Raw genomic sequence first — 12,372 nt, forward strand, 5'->3', positions numbered from 1 at the left:
CTGAAGTTTTCAGTGGTTGTAAACTGGAAACGAGCTCGTAACGACAGCAGCAAGCCAACACCATTCGAAACTTCTGCGACGACTTGCACTATCTCGTCGCTTCTTGCTGTTCCTTACTCCCCTCGTTTCTATTTTTACCTTTGCTGGTTGGCGATATGACGGCCAACCTCCTGTCAAGGGATTAAGATACCAAGCAAGGTCGCGGCTGTACGTGCTGGAACGGTTCGTTGGCCCCTAAGAGCCTCGAACCCGAAAATTCGTCTGCGCGACGGTGGCGACGGCGAGATGTCGAGTTCGGCCGGCGGTAGTTTCGTACGCATTGGCGCACACGCTTGCGTGTTCGTTCGGAACTTCAACCGTTTACTCTACCGTTCTTTGTCATAAAAAGAATGTGCAGTATGTTTCACGGGCATTTAGCTCGCTATGCAAACTGTAAGCCCTGCCTAACATGCATTTGCTTTTGCCGCCCTCCGCCAATCGCGGAGCATTCTCGAGTGACATCATATGTTCTGTTGCGGAAAATGAGCTGGTGGGTCACATGGTCATTTCCTTTTTTCCTAATTATGTAGCTTATTTGAGCGAAGTTTGCGTTATAAGTGGTGTCGTTATGGTTCTAACGAGGCAATCTTTCGAATGAACCAAACTTGTGTTTTAAGTGCGAATGCACTTTATAAGCGGCCCCAAACCTTCCACCGCCGGCGGCGGCGGCGGCGTCTGCAGTCCTCCTCTCCCTAGCAATGGCGGGGAGCGGAGAGGAGCGTCGGTAGCAACGGCGCGGTGACGTCACTTCACCACGTGACCGCGCTCGCTCCGCCTCCTCGCCGTGGCTGCGCGGGTGCGCGCCGCTCCCCGCACCGCTCATCGCGCCGTGACGTCATGGTATGACGTCACAGGGCGCCTCTCTCTCCACCGTGACGTCACACTTTCTCCTCTCCCCCTCGCTCGGCTGCAGCTGCCGTGCGCCGCTGTCCCTCTCCCCTTGCGCTCGCCTCCTCTCTCAGCCACCTGGCTCGGCGCGCTCGGCGCGGCGTACCCCCCTATATATGCAGCGATAACCTGCCAGACCTCCGTGGGTCGGCTCGCGCGCGCTCACGGGCGAATGCCAACGGATTTTAACTTTACTCCCCCTCATAGCATCACCCCGTGCATTCGCACTTAACCATGTTCACCCTCGGGGAAATGCTTGGGAGTTTTTTTCTCTTCATGGCTCCTTTAATACACAAACACATCGGGAGCAGTATGTAGATATAAAAAAGAAAGAAAAGATGTCATCGTTTCTGGAAACATTTCATATCGCTTCCGTTCGCGTAATCAAACAAATGAATCGGTAAAGCCGCATTGAAAATGGTGGCTCTGCTTCTACGGTTCAAATGGGGATAATGCAATGACGCCAGCATATCAGGGCAAGAGGCACGTTAACGTTCCTACACTCTTTCATTGATACCTCGTTTTACTGTGTTAAATTTATGAATCAAAAAAGACTCACGCACTTCCCTTTCGTGATGCGAACGGAAACCTGATTCCAGTATAGTAGCCCTAATTTTTTCGAAAGAGTGACCGGGAATATTTACATCCTTAGACAAAGGAAGCCCAGGAGAGGAACGTGCATGCGCCCGGTGGTTATTAAAACGGAGCCTGAAAGACGTCTCGGTTTGGCCGATATACTGGAGTGCGCAGACTGAGCACTCTTGGAGATATACTACATTCGACGTATCGCAGTTAAAATCGCCTTTAATTTTCAAGGAAAAGTCAGAAGCTGTGCTGTTTACCGTTAGTGACATGGTCATATGGGCGCACACTTTGCAACGAGCTTTTTGGCAAGGAGAACATCCATGCGAAGATGGCGATGCGATCGTGGAAGAGGTCAGCATGTCCCGTAGGTTTTTTGAACGGCGATAGACTACGCGCGATGGCTCTTTAAAATGCTTCTAAGTCGCGCCAAAAGTCACAGGTATTTTAAAGAAGCATAGTAATATCCTTATGCAAAGTCAGCGACTTAGAAACATTTTTAAGAGCCACCGCGCGTAGTCTATCGCCGTTCAAAAAACCTACGGGACATGCTGACCTCTTTCACGATCGCATCGCCATCTTCGCATGGATGTTCTCCTTGCCAAAAAGCTCGTTGCAAAGTGTGCGCCCATATGACCACGTCACTAACGGTAAACAGCACAGCTTCTGACTTTTCCTTGAAAATTAAAGGCGATTTTAACTGCGATACGTCGAATGTAGTATACCCCGCACGGGGCACCTTGAGCAATCTTGGTGACGGCACTGGCGATACCGCGGACCCCGAGCCCCCAAACATACGCTTGATCCAACCGTGGCAATGTGTTTATAGGTGGAGGGTTAGAAACCACGAACGGTGGCCGTCGGAGCCCAGGTCAAGCTCCGGCGGATGGGCTCCCTGTCTGTTCACCAGGCAGGGAGCTCCGGGACCTCTTTGGCTACCAGGGTAAGGTCAAAGAAGAAAGTACCCCCGTCTCTCTGCTTTCCAATGTATCATATGGCATTTTCCAAACCCCCCCCCCCCCCCAGACGTGATCGGCCCCCGAAAAGGGGCCGCACCGAAGTACCTTTTCCTGCGTTGCAATCAATCTCGCTCCCAAAGCCCGATAATTTCTCGCGCTTTCTGATCATGGAATCTGTTGACAAAACAAAACCAATCACTTCCCAGTCCGTCTTTCTAATCTCCAAGTATCTTGAAAGCCTTGTTGGAAAGTCGTACAAGGCTAAGAAACTGAAAACGGGAGAACTTTTGATTGAGGTAGACAACAAACAGCAGTCCGCAAACCTCCTTTCACAAACGCGCATGGTCAATGTTGACATCAAGATCACACCTCATCGCAGCCTTAATAGCTGCCAAGGCGTGATCTCTGATCCAGATCTTATAAGTGAAACTGAAGCCAATCTGCTCGAGGGCCTCCATGATCAGGGCGTGACGGCAGTGAGGCGAATAACCATACGCCGAAACGATCAAATCATTCCTTCCAAACACATCATCTTGACGTTTGACCGCTCAACGCTTCCTGAGTCGGTCAACGCAGGCTTCGTTAGATGTCCGGTCCGACCCTACGTGCCTAATCCACGCCGCTGCTATAAGTGTCAGCGGTTTGGCCACGGCACAAACTCTTGTCGTGGGAAACTGACGTGCGCCAAATGTGCACACGATCATCCAACCGATAACTGTGAATCTGAGCACTTCACCTGTCCGCACTGCCAGGGACCGCATGCTGCCTATTCCAGAAGTTGTGAGAAGTTTAAACAAGAGAAACAGATTATTGCCTTGAAAGTAAACGAGAACATCACCTTCCCCGAGGCGCGAAAGAGGTTCGCCTCCTTCCCTCTGGGCAGGTACGCCGACGCAGCTCGCCGGGGGGCGGAGCGGCGTCTGGTTTCGGCGGGGACCCAGTACCGCGAGTCGGACTTGGTCCCGCCCCCGCCCCCCCCCCCAGGGTTGCCCCAGGCAGCCCAACCAGCCTCTGCACCGCTCGCTCACCCAGCAGCGGCTGTGGTTGCAACGTCTGTTGGGGATGCCGCTGCATCCACTGCATCCTCCCCACCGGCCCAAAGCACACGCAAGGGCATGGAGATGGAGACGGAGGCAGTCGCAGCGACCCCCTCCTCTGCCTCACTGCCTGTGCCACCTGTCGTGCTTCCCACGCCTTCGGCACTGGCTGTGCAGGCAAAGAATGCCCGAAAGGGTACCACGTCAAGGGGGCCTAGTCCGCTGAGGACCCCCTTGCCTTCAGATGACGACATGGACGTCGAGCCCTTCCGGCTTTCATCGCAGCGGAAGGAACGGGCTGCGACGTCCAGGTCAGTAGAGAAGGCCAGAAAGCCCCTCCCAAGAGTCCAAGCCCCGAAAGACCCTACATAAATAATCACACTCCAGTAGCTCTGAACACATAATAATGGGAAGAGAAAACATAGTTCAATGGAACTGCAGAGGCCTTCTGAATAATCTTGACGACGTGCATGAGATTCTGCATGCCAACCAGCCAAGTTTAATGTGTGTCCAGGAAACACATCTGAATTCCAAAAACACAAATGTCTTGAATAGTTACCTGGTATACAGGAAAGACAGGGATGGCTGCACCCACTCTTCTGGCGGTGTGGCCATAATCGCCCGCAAATCCTTAGCATGCCACCCTGTCACCTTGAACACTATCCTTGAGGCTGTAGCCATCCGCACAATAATATTTAATAGGCTGATATCGGTATGCTCCATTTACATCCCTCCTGATCTTGCACTTTCCAGCTCTGACTTTGAGGCGCTGGTCGACCAGCTGCCGGAGCCGTACATTCTAACAGGCGACTTTAATGCTCACAATTCTCTTTGGGGCTCTTCTCGTACGGATGCCTGGGGTCGCCTGATAGAGAGGTTTCTTACATCCTCTGGAGCATGCCTTTTCAATAATAAACAGCCTACATATCATAACATAGGAAACAATACATACTCAAATCTTGACTTGGCTATTGGTTCGGCAATTCTCTTACCATGTCTTGAGTGGGGTGTGGGCACTGACCCATATGGCAGTGACCACTTCCCCACCTCACTTACATATATAGGTAAAGGCCCAAGCAGTTCATCTTCCCATAATAGGTTCAATGAAGCACGAGCTAACTGGAATACATTTACAGAGACATCCAAACTACACCACACATCCATAGGACACCTACACGTTGAAGAAGCTGCCCATTTCCTCACGGCGCACATCCTCGACGCCGCCGAAAGATCCATTCCCCACGCCTCTGGTGCCCCGCGCAACCAGCGGAGGCCGTGGTGGAATGAGGACTGTAGGCGGGCGCGAGAGGCCCAGAACAAGGCGTGGGGTATCCTTCGACGGTACCCCACATCGGGCAACCTTATTTTGTTCAAACGGGCCAAGGCGTTAGGAAAACGTGTGCGCCGTGAGGCAAAACGAGAGAGTTGGCACACCTTCCTTACATCTATTAACTCATACACAGACACACACAAAGTCTGGACACGAATCCGAAAACTAAAAGGACAACAGACACACAGCCTGCCCCTGGTTAGTACAACAGGGGACACACTAGAAGACCAGGCAAACACTCTTGCACAACACTTCGAACACGTGTCTAGTTCAGCACACTACACAAACACTTTCATGAAACACAAAACATCTGCAGAAAAAAAGCCCTTACACGACAAAGACAAATCAAAAATTTCTTACAACTCTGAATTCACTCTCTATGAGTTGAGGGCTGCCCTGAGCACGTGCAAACCTTCAGCTCCAGGCGCAGATAAGATTACATACACCATGATACAGCACCTACACCCAGACACTCTTGAAGCACTCTTAAACCTATACAATAAAATATGGCTTTCGGGGCACATTCCACGCTCTTGGAGGGAGGCCATAGTAGTGGCTGTCCTAAAGGAAGGGAAGGACCCTTCCTCTCCTGCCAGTTACCACCCCATTGCCCTGACAAGCTGCCTGTGTAAGCTCTTCGAGAAGATGATAAACAGGAGGCTTGTGTACTTCTTAGAGTACAATGGTCTTCTCGAGAGCTGCCAGGCGGGCTTCAGGGCGGGGCGATCTACCAACGATCAACTCGTTGCATTAGAGGCGTATATAAAAGATGCTTTTCTCCATAAGCAGTACTGTATGACAGTATTCTTTGATCTAGAAAAAGCGTACGATACCGCGTGGCGGTATGGCATCCTAAGCGACCTCAAGTCCTTTGGCATGTCGGGTAACATGATGAACACGCTTGCCAGTTACCTGTCTGAAAGAACGTTTCGCGTGCGAGTTGGAACTGCACTTTCTAGGGTTCATGTGCAGGAAAACGGTGTTCCGCAAGGTGGAGTTTTGAGTTGCACTTTGTTTATTGTAAAAATGAACTCTCTTCGGAAGGCTCTGCCACCAACCATTTCCTGCTCAATCTATGTAGACGACGTGCAATTATCCTTTAAGTCTTGTAACCTGTCTGTCTGCGAGCGCCAAGTCCAGCTTGGTGTTAACAAGCTAGCTGGCTGGGCAGATAGCAACGGTTTTAAATTTAATCCGGGAAAGTGCACTTGCGTTTTGTTTTCCAAGAGGCGTGGTATCCGGCTGGATCCTGACATTCAACTCAATGGTGTCTTGATTCCTGTCAAAAAGGAACACAAGTTTTTAGGCATAACCTTTGACGAAAAGCTTACATTCATTTCACACGTAAAACAGCTAAAGCATAAATGCCTAAAAACAATGAATATCCTTAAGGTTTTGTCGCACATCTCTTTTGGTGCTGACAAACAACTTCTTTTACGTGTTTTTACCAGCTTGATAGGTTCACGATTGGACTATGGTAGTGTTGTTTATGGGTCAGCAAGTAAAACATCCCTGAAAATTCTGGACCCTGTGCTTCATCTGGGGCTCCGCTTGGCGTGTGGCGCCTTCCGGACTAGTCCAGTTGAAAGCCTGTATGTCGAGTGCAACAAATGGAACCTACAACGTCAGCGAGCATACACAGAGCTCCTTTATGCTTTTAAAATTTCATCCATGCCTCACCATCCTTTTAAATCAGTTTTTTATGATAGATCCATGAGTGAACTCCTTTTAAATCGACCATCGTTCTCTGCGCCCTTCTCTTACAGAGTTAGAGAGGAAGCGTCAGAGCTTTCTGTCTCCTTTTTAGACACCATACAAAGTTCTAAAACAGATTTTATAGCACCATGGCATCTCCGCCCTGTATCATGCGACACGTCTTTCGCAGAGGTAGATAAAAACCTAGCTCCCACATGTGCAGTTCTGCAGCCCTTCTTGTATCTGCAGCAGAAGTACCAATGTTCTGAATTTTATACGGACGCCTTTAAAACTTCCACCTCGGTGTCCTGCGCGGCGCATGGGCCCGGCCTTAGTGTCACCAGAACTCTTAACAGTAATACAAGTATCTTTACGGCAGAGGCTTATGGTGTACTTCTAGTTGTTAATCATATCCTTCAAAGCCACATCCCACAATCCATTATATATACAGATTCTCTCAGTGTTGTGCGGGCGTTGTCGTCAACAAAGTCTTCAAAAAATCATGTTTTAAATTTAATAGTCAAGGGTATTATGTCTGTGTATGTACGCAAATTTGCACTGGTTCTTTTCTGGGTCCCTGGCCACTGTGGTATAGCCGGGAACGAAGCAGCGGACCGAATGGCTGCTGCTGCTACACTCTTGAATACAGTAGACATAACCACATTACCCTACACCGACGTGAAACCACACATCAGGCAACAACTTCGCAAAACATGGCAAATACACTGGAGTGAACAGACAGACAACAAGTTACACGTAATAAAACCTCACTTGGGACCGTACACCTCCGACACACGGAACAGATACATAGAAGTCGCCTTGGCTAGATTACGGATAGGGCACACGCACGCAACGCACTCGCACCTGCTCACTGGATCTCCAAGACCTCTGTGCAGCAGGTGCGGAGAGGCCCTATCCGTGATCCACATCCTCATACAATGTAAGGCACTCGACATTACACGACGAAAACACTTCCCACAACTACACGCACGGCATATTCCACCACACCCGTCATACTTCTTAGGAGACGAAGCCCTGTTTCCAATCAAACGCGTTTTCGAGTTTCTCACCGACGTAAAATTTTTACACCTCATTTCTTATCATGCATGTTGACAACCTGGCCCTTTACACCAGTCATCTTCATTACGTTGTGTTTTACTTTGTTTATTTTTACTAAAATGATCTTTTACTTCCATTTCACTTTCATGTAATCACTTTTGTTTGGCGCTCTTTGCCCTTAGTCGGCCTTGCGCCATTAAACTCTAAACATCATCATCATCGAATGTAGTATATCTCCAAGAGTGCTCAGTCAGCGCACTCCAGTATATCGGCCAAACCGAGACGTCTTTCAGGCTCCGTTTTAATAACCACCGGGCGCATGCACGTTCCTCTCCTGGGCTTCCTTTGTCTAAGGATGTAAATATTCCCGGTCACTTTTTCGAAAAAATTAGGGCTACTATACTGGAATCAGGTTTCCGTTCGAATCACGAAAGGGAAGTGCATGAGTCTTTTTTGATTCATAAATTTAACACAGTCAAACGAGGTATCAATGAAAGAGTGTAGGAACGTTAACGTGCCTCTTGCTCTGATATGCTTGCGTCATTGCATTATCCCTATTGGAACCGTAGAAGCAGAGCCACCATTTTCAATGCGGCTTTGCCGATTCATTTGTTTGATTACGCGAACGGAAGCGATAAGAAATGTTTCCAGAAACGATGACATATTTTCTTTCTTTTTTATATCTACATACTGCTCCTGATGTGTTTGTGTATTAAAGGAGCCATGAAGAGAAAACACAAGTTTGGTTCATTCGAAAGATTGCCTCGTTAGAACTATAACGACACCAATTAGGAAAAAAGGAAATGACCATGCGACCCACCAGCTCATTTTCCGCAACAGAACATATGATGTCATTCGAGAATGCTCCGCGATTGGCGGAGGGCGGCAAAAGCAAATGCATGTTAGGCAGGGCTTACAGTTTGCATAGCGAGCTAAATGCCCGTGAAACATACTGCACATTCTTTTTATGACAAAGAACGGTAGAGTAAACGGTTGAAGTTCCGAACGAACACGCAAGCGTGTGCGCCAATGCGTACGAAACTACCGCCGGCCGAACTCGACATCTCGCCGTCGCCACCGTCGCGCAGACGAATTTTCGGGTTCGAGGCTCTTAGGGGCCAACGAACCGTTCCAGCACGTACAGCCGCGACCTTGCTTGGTATCTTAATCCCTTGACAAGAGGTTGGCCGTCATATCGCCAACCAGCAAAGGTAAAAATAGAAACGAGGGGAGTAAGGAACATCAAGAAGCGACGAGATAGTGCCAGTCGTCGCAGAAGTTTCGAATGGTGTTGGCTTGCTGCTGTCGTTACGAGCTCGTTTCCAGTTTACAACCACTGAAAACTTCAGTTTGTTCGAGTACTTTACAATGAAATTTCGTTGCTGCGCTTTCAAATGCCCATGTAGTAAGGGCAAATCGTCGAGGGAGTGCGACATCTCCGCCGGTGAGGAGATCTCCTTTCACGTGCTGCCCAACGACGAACCTCGGCGAAGCAAGTGGCTTCGTTTTGTGAACTTTGCAAACGGAGGAGAAAGAGAGCTAAAGGAAGTACGAGTGTGCTCGCATCATTTCCGAGGAAGTGATTACGGCAGGGACCCTTACGTTAGCTCACTCGTGGGACATGCTGGCGCTCGTCGCCGACTTCGTCAAATCGCTCTGACCTTGGGGGGAAAAAATGCCGTAAACACCACGCATTGACGCTCGTATCTTTCTGGTCGAAGCAGAGAGCTCGCGTGAACGGCTTTCCATACACGACATCGGCCAACTGGCATAAGTGATACTGCTACTGAAATTGAACTATTATTAACCGTAATAAAAATACGGCACATACGTACCAGTCTGTATTCGTCCGTCGCGACGGGGCTGACGAGGCAGTGGTGCCGACGGCAGGGCGTTCGTCTGTTGTGGCTATCGCGGAATGGTCGCTTTCCCGTCCACCGCGTATCCCACAACTCTTGCCGCTCGTGCACTTAGAAGCATTGAGCGTTCAAGTGGTGTGAGGTTGTTAAATGCAAGCCCGAGCTCCTCGGCGAGAGTTTTGTTCTCCGGATCAGGCGATTCCATGACTAGGGCTGCGGGTGCACTAGGTTGTGCTAGTATTTTTAAAATGGCCGCCGTCTCGGTCGACTCCCCGGTTTGGGTGCTATATGGAGTCGACATACCAAGTATGTTTCATGGACCGGCTCGTATGACGCCATTCTTCACGTCACGGAATGTGCAATTTTAGCGGGAGATTTAAAATTTTGGCTTAAATTGCCTTATTACTCAGTGAATAAAGCATCATTTGCTTCCGGGAAAGCGCTTGGGCTACTATGAAACACCTAATCTTTCGAATGAAACAAACTTTTGTTTTCTCTTCATGGCTCCTTTAAGTGCTAAGCTGTAATTCCCGAACGTTGTCATTTTCTTTCTAAAGGGTAGTTGTTGATCCTCCCTGATCCGTTCCGATCTTCCGTACAAGTTCTGTATTTGAAAACGTCATGTTAATTCACACGTGTACAAACACCACGTGTGCTCTTCGTCAGCCTTTATCATTTCGTGCCTATAAATTCAGCGCGCTCAATTACCGAAGTTCACTCTGACGAAGACCGGACCCCGGTCGAAACGTTATTTCATTCACCGTTTTCATACGTGTGTCTACCCTCTCGTGTGTGTGTATATATATATATATAAGGAAGAAAAACTTCGAACAAGGTAAAAGCACGATTGTGGCCTACGTTTCAGCAAAGAGAACTTGCTTTCCTCAAGTTCTTTCTTGCTTGCTTTCCTCAACTTGCTTTCCTCAAGTTGCTTTCCTCAAGGAAAGCAAGTTCTCTTTGCTGAAACGTAGGCCACAATCGTGCTTTTACCTTGTTCGAAGTTTTTCTTCCTTGTGTTCTCTACCATCTTCAAAGTTCTACTACTCCCTATATATATATATATATATATATATATATATATATATATATATATATATATATATATATATATATATATATATATATATAACAGAAACTGGAAAAACAATGCACACTTCCTATACATTTGTATAAATGGCTCCTAACCGCGAACCTAATACGAAACGTACACGTACATGCTACCAAATGAAGGCTTCCACGATGAAAATTTACAAAGCAAGAGAGTTAAATGCGCGGATCGGTTGAGATAGGAAACTATGCTATTCGTTAAAATGCACTTGCAACATCAGTATAATGAAACTGTAATGTCCCGGTTTAATATTGCCGCGAACCATGCATTTTGTTTCTATTCTTTTTTTTGTTTTTACCATTTGGTGGCGCCAAGCTGTGTCATCAGTATTCCAAGCAAAGTGCATACATCCTGTCCTTTCTTTTAAATGCCACACGGTGTATCTTATTTGGACAGGAGAGTGTATGGCCATCACGTCACTAGCCTAGAATAATAATCTTAGATCGCCAGTGTTGTTATGATTCGACGTTTCGAGAAACAACCGCACCGAAAGTTAATGCTCCCTGGGCAACCGCCATGGTATTCGATTCGACGACACTCGCCTGCGCACGTCACTTTCTTGATGGTTGCTTCGCCGCCCGTGCATTCTTTGAGTTGTTAGAGGAGCACAAGTTCGCTCCAATAAACTTGCTTTCTCTCTTTCCCTTTAAAACAACAGCGTCATATTTGGCTACGTGACAATATTTGGGGAATTCGAAATTTGCCCATGGGTGTTACATTATTAGAGCACACGTATAAACAACGGATCATTTGTTCTAGTTTTGTACTGATTATTTCTGATCTCCTGTTGTGCCAGTATATTTAAGTTACGGACGCGTTCATATTTTCGTAAAGTATAGCCACACGGCTCATATCTATGCTAGCAATTATTTAAAGCGTGAGTAATTATGAAATTGGTGCAAACGCTTAGTTAACTGTGGTTTCCTAAGTTAGCGTAAAGAGGTTCCGGTAACACTGTCTAGTGAAGCCGGCTAGTATCATGATATTATGAGCCCGATACAAATCGCAAAGCCAATGTACCATACATCCTTTGATTGATACCGCCGTTGTCGATACGAAATATTAGCTTATCAAAATCTTCATACGCAGGCCTTTTTGCTACATATCTGCTGAAGACGGGGAACGCCGAAATCACTTCGTTTTTTAGAATTTAGCTCATTGATAAAAACGAAAAATGTCGTTTAATTAGTGACCAGCGCCACCGAGATTTCAACTGAATATCGTCTTATTCTCAATCATTTTGCCGAAGAAAATAAACTGAACTTTTCTGGAGCCGTATGAGGGGTTCAGAAGAAGACTACCGTCTGACTGGGGGAGCCATGCTCCCCCATCTGTAAAGAAGGGGGAGCCATCGCTCCCCCTGCACCCCCTAAGCCGATCTACTACAACTTCATGACGCACTCATCACGTCACGTATCAGATACGCCATACCGTATTGTAGGCTAACCAAGAAACACCACGAGAAGCTTAAAGGAGCCATGAAGAGAAAACAAAAGTTTGTTTTATTCGAAAGATTAGGTGTTTCATAGTACCCCAAGCGCTTTCCCGGAAGCAAATGGTGCTTTATTCACTGCGAAATAAGGCAATTTAAGTCAAAATTTTAAATCTCCCGCTAAAATTGCACCTTTCGTCACGTGAACAATGGCGTCATACGACCCGGTCCATGAAACAGATACTTAGTATGTCGACTCCATATAGCACCCACACGCGGGAGTCGACCGAGACAGCGGCCATTTTAAAAATACTAGTAAAACCTAGTGCACCCGCAGCCCTAGTCATGGAATCGCCTGATCCGGAGAACAAAACTCTCGCCGCG

The sequence above is a fragment of the Haemaphysalis longicornis genome, unplaced genomic scaffold (assembly GCF_048455015.1).
Source record: "Haemaphysalis longicornis isolate Haplotype H1 unplaced genomic scaffold, Haemaphysalis longicornis Haplotype H1 scaffold_1, whole genome shotgun sequence".
In the NCBI taxonomy this organism is placed as follows: Eukaryota; Metazoa; Arthropoda; class Arachnida; order Ixodida; family Ixodidae; genus Haemaphysalis; species Haemaphysalis longicornis.